The following is an 8,824-nucleotide window of genomic DNA, read 5'->3' as shown; positions in this document are numbered from 1 at the left end:
ATCTACACTGATGCTGTGCTAAAGAAGGCTCATCAGTGCCTTCAGAAAGCTCTGCAGAGATTGGTACGAACTGCACAGAACATTGTTGGAGGTGAGCTTCCCTCCTTCCAGGACAGCTACACCAGGTGGTTTGTGAGGAAAGCACAGAGGATCATCAGACTCCAGCCACCCGAGCCATGGCCTGCTCTCACCATCACCATCAGGCAGACGTTCTTGCAGAACCTGCACCAGCAGACTGCGAGTTCTCTTCACAGGCAATCGGACTACTGAACTCGTACCAGTAACACCACACACAGCACACCTCATATGCACTGCTCTCCATCAGTTACACTGACTGGACTCTGACTCAGTATTATACTGCACCCTAACAATATATTTGCACTAATTCATGCTGCATTGCAATGGTCAAGTCACCTTTATTTATATATCGCTTTTTACAATGCTGATTGTTTCAAAGCAGCTTCACAGTGTTAACACAAAAAAATTATGCTACAGAATTTGATTTGGTTATACAGCCGCTCTGAAGAAAACTAATTATCATATTAGTGACAATGCAGGCAGATCAGTAATTTAGTTGAAAATGTATTTGAATATTTAGTTGAAAAAGACGACAGTGGTATATTTATACTGTAATTATTGTGTTTGTTATTGTTTTCATTTAGTGCTCTCTGTATAGTATAATATTGTACCGTATATTGTTCTCTCTCTACCTGTATCGAGTCCCTTATGTGTATATTGTTAATACTGTATATGTGTTCTATACTTGTCATCCATACTGTCATGCTGCGGAGTTTGCACAAAATAATTTCATCAACTGTACACTTGTGTTCATGGTATTGTGACAATAAAGGGATTTTATTTGAATTGGTCACGTCTTTTGTTCAACATTTGTTCTGTACAATGATGGATAACAATTGCAAATTGTTTGGAGATATGGACAGCCAAGCAAGAGGAATAAAACCAGTATAGCTCTGATAATGAAAAGGAAACTGGATGTGATTTCACAATGCATGAATTTGAACAATGCTTCATTTGTGAACTAATAAACATCATATGGTTTTAACATAACCCATTTTTATTTCTCTTACATGACATGCCTTTATATGTAACGTTAGCTGTATTGTCCAGTAAGGTTTTGGATAAGGTATGGTTGATATTCTGTATTAAGGATGGTGTTTATTAAATACACAATTTAAAATAAATTATACATAAAATGACCATGATTGTTTTAATTGAGACATGAACATTTAGTCATATAAATGACATTTAGGACAATAATTTGTTAGAATGTAACCACTGCATATAGATGCTGCCTAGATGCTGAATCGAATACAGTAAATATGACAAATTACAGTGAAGGGAAGGTTGAAAGATGCATTAGAAGAGATTGTATCAGCTATATTGTTACAGACACTTCAGACACACTGAGGGTGACGTACCAGAGAAAGATCAACATGGACCCTGTGCTATGCAAGAAAGATGAACATGCACATAGTACAATGAAGTGTCACAAGGTGTATTGGTTGTTTAAATAGATGTCTTTGTTTATTGTTAACACTGTATTCTTGTTCTAACTAAATAAATTGAGAAGCATGTTCTATATGAGCATTTGATAACTTTGGGGGTATATTCTCGTTCTGTTGTTAACTATGACTGAATGAAAGATTAAAAGTTGTTTAAAAGACAATATAAATGTGACACTACACACATGATAAGTATACATCTGTGTGTGTTTTACTGCCCTGCCATCCCCAGGGGCCAAGTATAGTCCCCTAGAAGAGCATCAAAGTCTGATGATAAATTCAAAAAGAAAATTTGTATGACAACTAATTAATGTTGGTCACCGTTTTCAAATCTATCTATCTATCTATCTATCTATCTATCTATCTATCTATCTATCTATCTATCTATCTATCTATCTATCTATCTATCTATCTATCTATCTATCTATCTATCTATCTATCTATTCATCCATCCATCCATCCATCCATCCATCATCTATCTATCTATCTATCTATCTATCTATCTATCTATCTATCTATCTATCTATCTATCTATCTATCTATCTATCTATCTATCATCTATCTATCAAAAGGTGATATAAAGTTTTTTTTTTTTTTAAATGCTCAAGTAAAATACTAAATTCAGCCTGCCTCTCAAATATCTCATAGAGGTTTACACAATGAACATGATTAGATATCCCTTTGCTCATTAAAGATAGTAATGTTTCCAAATTTCTTTCTTACACGTTTTAAACTGCATTACCCATAAGCCTCTGTCACTATATCGATGGAACGCCATCGTCTTAGTTTGTAGTTCAGTGAAGTTACCCTTAGGGTTAGGGTTAGGATCTTGGTAAAGAGGTAATTTCTCACAACATAGCAACACCGCATTGTTAACTGAATGCATTACTGACTTAATAATAACAACAAAACGTACTTTGCAACATTAACCTTTTTTTAATACGGGTTAAAAGATTGTCCAACCACAACCAGTCCTGTCGGTGCCGGAAAAAGTCAAAGCCAATGACAACTCAGTTGAGGAGATGCGTCACACTTCCTTGCCCATATATGGTATTTTATGACACGTTCTTTCAGGGACTTGTGATGAATAAACAGATTATCAGTTAAACATGTATTTGTCCCCATTAAATATAATACAACTAAAATGACAGATTGCATTTGGGGGGTTGACCTGATGCAGCAATAGATTTGTTGATTATAGTGATTTTTTTCACCCCAAGCAAGGGCCTAATGGTTTCCATTGTATACATTACCCAACTATTAATTAATGCACAACTTTTAAGTTCAAACATTCTGCAGTTGTATACTGTATGACAAATAAACATTAAAAAAAATGTCCTTTGTTTTACAAAAAACTACTACTCTAAAGATAAGACCAAAGATAAGTGCAGCTAATATTTAAATAAAGTGCTTATGTAATATTTACAGTGTATTTATAGTGTATTTACAGTATAAATTTAATCACTGTTTCCTGAAAACCTTTTGCCATTCTTAGCTCTACTAGTTTAAGAATTAAAAAAAAGTTAAAAGTAAAAAACAAAACAATGAATGCACACATTTTGTAGTCATTTCACAATGTTTATTGATATGTCAAACTGTTTAAAGAGAAACATAAGTGCCCAGCACAGCATCCTCTGCCACCCAGGTACTTCTCCAGATTGTGCCACTATAAAGTAAAGAAAAACACAAAAAGTTGCTTATAATTTGGGACTGTTCACTGTAGAGGAGAAATTAATAGATGTAGAGATGCTATAAGCAGAAGTTGGCAGAAAGTGTTTGTGTGTGTGTGTGTGTGTGTGTGTGTGTGTGAGAGTGAGTGAGTGAGTGAGTGAGCAAGCGAGCGAGCGTGTGAGTGAGTGAGTGAGTGAGTGTGAGCGAGTGAGAGTGCGGGTGCGTTCACACATCGATTTTGTCATGTTTGGTTCGATTAAAACGAACCCTGGTGCGGTTGCTCGGTTAGTGCGGTTCATTTGAACATATGTGAACGCTGCCACCCGAACTCTGGTGCGCACCAAACAAGCGGACCGAGACCGCTAAAAAGATGGGTCTCGGTCCGCTTCCAAACGAACTCTGGTGCGGTTCGATTGATATATGAACGCAACACGGACCAAAGACATGTAAACGGACCAAAAACCGGACGTATAATGTCACAAGATGCCACGCATAATGCAGCTGATTTGACGACGCGGAAAGATCGGTGTATCCAAAATGAGTAACTTTAACGTTAGAGGGCAAACGTAGAGCAACGAGGAAGAGCCTCATCAATATTTGTTCTGACGAGCATGTTTCGAAAATGCTAGAAAAAACACACAAAAAGCAGACCTGGCTCTTCTCATCAAAGTTCCTGTGTTGCCCATTATTAGCAGGTACAGACGACAGCGGCCGTCTCTGTTCTGCACAACGGAGGAAATACTGCTGCTGTTTTGAATGTTTTGAACATTTTATGAGCTCTTCATGAGTTCTCAGCGGGTAAAAATAATGCCACATGTACACGCATAAAATGATCGCGTTTAATCCAGCACACAGCGTTGTTTTGAACATTTCATGAGCTCTTCATGAGTTCTCAGGTAAAAAATAATGCCATATGTGTTACATGCATAAAATGATCGCATTTAATCCAGCACACAGCGTTGTTTTGAATATTGTGAACATTTCATGAGCTCTTCATGAGTTCTCTGGTAAAAAATAATGCCATATGTACACGCATAAAATGCCCGCGCGTGTAATCCGCACACAGCATTGTTTTGCATGTTCGGTAAACGAGCTCCTACGTCATATAAGCCGACCAATCAGGTTGTGAGCGTCTCCCTGTGCCTTTGGTTCGGTAACTTTAGGTTCGCTGTTAAAAATGCCCGTGTGAACGCTAAGCGGACCAGGACTCTTATGTTTGTTTTTGTTTTTTGGTCCGGACCAAACTAACCAAACGAACCGAACTACAAGTGTGAACACACCCTGAGTGAGTGATTACTGTTAGCAAAGGGGCCATTGGGTTTGATAATGCCGAGAGCTGATAGAGAATGAACAATCCATGAGAAAACCTGCAAGACAGGATAAAAGATAATTTTATTAAAATAAATGAGAAACAATAAAAACATTGACAATAAATCAGAATCCTGACTTTATAAAGCTTTGTCACTTAAAATTGCAGACAACATTGTCTAATATCCCTATTGCGGTTGTATGAAGTATGTAGACTGGATAAACCCAGCCCGACCTGCCAGCGATTTGATTTCACCCTGCAGCTCAGTCTGGAAACCTGCACATTCATTTCTACTGCGCTGTTACACACTTTTGCGGAAACCAATCACAGACTGGCTTATCCACCAGGTAGGCTATTGGTGGATTTAACACGATGACGGATAGAGAAGCGATAGGTCGATGCTTATTGCTCACGCCTCTTGTGGTCTGATTGTTTGATGGACTATCAATTGCAAACAAAGTCATTTGAATTAGGCCCATTGATCATGCCTCTTGTGCAGTAGAAAATACTGAGCAGACTCCCCAGACCAATGTTCAATCTTAAATTGAGATTGTTCTGGTGATAGCGAGACAATGAATCATGGCCTTTTTCACACAGAAAGCGTGTTTGCTTTGAAAAACGCGAGTTGCGGGCAGTGGAATGGGAAAATAACCCGCAAGGTCTCGAGATGAGAAGTTGAACTGATTTTAACTTGAGCCCCGACTTTTTATAATGTTATGTCATGCACGAGACATTGCAAAAGACGTAAGGTGTAGTGCGTGTTTACATATATAAACAATCTGTTTGAACTACTACTACGTCGACATGACATGTTTTACAGGGTTCCTCAAACTCTGTCCTGGAGGGCCACTGTCCTGCAGAGTTTAGCTCCAGCCCTGATCAAACACACCTGAGCAAGCTAATCAAGGTATAGAGGTAATGCATCGACGTCACTTTCCCGCCGTAACACGCCCCCTCAGCCGGGGTTGAGTGGCAGAAGAGCTGCTGCGTGACTGGAGTTAATGGAGGAAAACACGAGTAGAGCAAACGATCCTTACAACTTACAAAGATTCAGTGATCCATGGATAATGATAAGCAGCCAGGAATCGTGTTTTCCTGACATTTTTAGGAGCCTCATTTCGACAAGAATGTTTATAACTGCCATTCATCACATTTTTCAAGTGAATCCCGCATGTATATGTGGATGGGTCAGTGTTTTGAAGCATGTAGTGGTGGTAATATACTTTATATTCACTAAAAGCTGTCACTCATTCAATAAACGCAATCTCACAAAGTTCCGCAGTGACGTTTCAGTGACAATGAAGCTCTTATTTTCACAATGTCTGCACTTACAGAGGATTTCTGCGCGTGTTTAGCTGAACTCAGCGCCTGGACAAACGCTCGAGCGGTGAGTGATTACAAATTGAACACCTGTGATTGGCCAATTCTGTTGTAGAAGTCACCGAGGCGAAAACACATTGGAAATGTAATCATTTGACGAGTGCAAATTCAGATACACACTGGATCTTTTGCTAGCTCCTTTTCACTGATAATATGCAATTATTACGAATTATTACAGAGGATTATATATCCTAGACAAACAGTTATGTGCAGCGTTTCACTCTAAAAGCAGAAGCTGCAGCAGTTGGCAGTGGTTTGAGTGAGAAAATGACACGCTATTATCAAGTCCGTCTCAAGCTCAGAACAGCGATTTCTATGCGGTCCATGGACAAGCCTTCCCCCTACCCCCCTTCTGGCGCCGAGCATGGTTTTGTGAGTTTTCGCTGCATTCACGCTGTAAACCAATGCTGCCTCTCACTCTTTCTGCCACTCAGCGGGGCGTAATCACAGTCGCTCCAGCTGACGATGACGCCACGTGCATTCCCTCTATTCAGGATCACTAGAAAATCACAGGAAGGTGTGTTTGATTAGGTTTGGAGCTAAACTCTGCAGGACAGTGGTCCTCCAGGACCGAGTTTGACTAACCCTGCTTTATTAGGTTCTTACTGATGGAGCAGTGTGATATGTTATGTTTAAGAAACCTCCAATGCTGCTCAAAATGTAAATGCAGTGATGTTCAATCAAGGGTTACGACAAACACAGACATACCACTGGAAATATTTACCGTTGCAGCTTTTTCTACTTTTCTTCAGTCTTCTCCATAAACCGCCAAATTCATCCCACTCCACGAACAAGACAGGTTAAACAAGCCCTTGACATCACTTCCTTTTCAGCTGAAACAAAGAGAAATATATACATGTTGAGGCAGTGTTAAAAATGATCTGTGACCAATATATATAAGAGGAAGGACTTTAAGGAAAGTTAATAACACATAACATAATAAAGATGCATTCCTTAAAAACAAATCTGTTAAAGTTAAATGTGTTCACCATTACCTGTGAAGGGCTGAACCTTTAAAGGACTTGTTCAGCCTCCATTGCAGCTTCTTCAAGATCAGCATAGGGAGCTTTGAGTTCAAGTTCCCTGTAGCAGCTTTCTGACATAACTGGTCAAAATTAGATTTTGAGTTTTAAAAATATGCCAAGATATGTGTAGATGAATTACAAAATACAGAGACAGACAGACAGACAGACCGACAGACAAACAGACGGACAGATAGATAGATAGATAGATAGATAGATAGATAGATAGATAGATAGATAGATAGATAGAAAGTGAGCTTTTGCAAGAGATGGCTTCTTAAAATAACTGTTGGATTTAAGGTTGCTGTGGGAGATGGAGATGGAGGAACAGGTGATCTGAAGAAACTGCAAGACAGAAAAATATTAAATTAAAATAACATAAATATTGAATAACAAAAAAGCATTAAAGGCATGGCAAGTGTTGTAGTCATTGTTGTGAAACTATGGTAAGGTTTTGTGTTACTATGCTTTTTTACTACAGCTACCACAGAAAAAAACTATGGTTACTGCTTTAAAAGCATAGTAAGTGTTGTGGTTACAGTGCTTTAATGACAAATACCACAGTAAAACTCTGGTTATTGTGGTAAAAACGATGGTATAGGTTTTGGTTACTGTTTTATCTACAAACACCACAGTAAAACTATGATTACTGAGGTAAAACCATGGTAAGTGCCATGGTTACTGTGCTTTAGCTACACGTACCACAGTAAAACTACAGTTACTGTAGTGAAACCATGGTAAGTGTAGTCATAGTGCTTAAATACAAATAGTACACAGTAAAAACAGTTACTGTGTTAAAATCATGGTATGGTACCATGCTTTAACTACTAATACTACAGTAACTATGGATACTGAGGTAAAACAATTGTAAGTGTTGTGTTATGCTTTTCAAATAGTACACAGTGAAACCACAGTTGCTGTGGTAAAAACATGGTAAGCTTTGTGGTCACCTGGCTTTTACTAACAGGATTGAGCAACAGTTAACGTTACTATGGTAAAATCGCGTTCGTTCGGAGGCATTTGCAACTGATTTGTAAACATCATACTGCACTTACACATGAATTGCAGACAATCAGAATGATAATTTAAAAAGAACAAAATAAAACCCACCTGGATTACAAAGTTCAGGGTGACTCCTTCCTCTCATCTCATTTTTTATTGACAACGACGGTCAAAGTTCATTTGATGACGACACACCCGACAACGAGACTGTCATTATTAATCAGACAGCTAGAGGGCGCGTCACTTTAAAACGTGACTATAGATCGTAATACGCTACATGCACAAACGACCTATGTGGTCGTGTTTCGTAGGAGGACAGGCTGAAGATTTGAACGGTTATGAATCAACGTATTGATTCATGATTCATGACCCAAAAAATGACCCATTTAATACCATTATAGCCTATTATATAAATAAATAAATACATACATACATACTTACATAAATAAATAAAGGATTCCAGACATTTAAAAAATGTAATATACATTTGTCATGTTGGACGTGACAAAAATAGTCTCTAAGTCTTAGAGACAACATATTTTTTTTAGGAATTCTGTGAATTTTACTGTGTAAACAAAATATATGTATAATACCCACTGAATGAAGAAAGGTTGGCTTTCCACAGAACATCAAATATTTATTTTATTTTATTTTTCATGTTTGTTAACACTTTATAGTACAGGTGCACTAATATGCATTAATTTATTCTTAATTAACGCACAGATAATCATGAGTTAATGTAGCCTGATGTGGTCATACTCAATTCTAGTCAGAATATGAGTCTGAAACTGCTCCATTGGGCTGTGATTATGGGGCGTGTTTCAACCAAACCAGGAAAGACATCAATTGGATAGACCAACAACCAATCAGAGCAACGAAGCGACGCATTGTCAAATGGCAACAGAGCTCAACTGCAC

General features: G+C 38.1%; 1 long non-coding RNA gene across 2 annotated transcripts; it reads right to left on the bottom strand.

The window, feature by feature from the left end:
• Window positions 1–3,087: 3,087 nt before the first annotated feature.
• On the bottom strand, window positions 3,088–8,045 carry LOC137068545 (uncharacterized). 2 transcript variants are annotated; one of them, XR_010904255.1, is made up of 5 exons: window positions 8,016–8,045; window positions 6,879–6,988; window positions 6,608–6,716; window positions 4,492–4,561; window positions 3,088–3,189 (listed from the first exon to the last, which is right to left on the bottom strand). It is a non-coding gene; the product is annotated as an uncharacterized lncRNA (long non-coding RNA). The 2 variants fall into 2 exon arrangements; XR_010904254.1 differs by lacking the exon at window positions 8,016–8,045 and having other exon boundaries at window positions 6,879–7,077.
• Between the last annotated feature and the right edge of the window lie 779 nt (window positions 8,046–8,824).

This window comes from Pseudorasbora parva, unplaced genomic scaffold (genome assembly GCF_024679245.1).
Source record: "Pseudorasbora parva isolate DD20220531a unplaced genomic scaffold, ASM2467924v1 scaffold_88, whole genome shotgun sequence".
Classification (NCBI taxonomy): Eukaryota; Metazoa; Chordata; class Actinopteri; order Cypriniformes; family Gobionidae; genus Pseudorasbora; species Pseudorasbora parva.
This window is presented reverse-complemented; position numbering and strand designations above follow the sequence as displayed.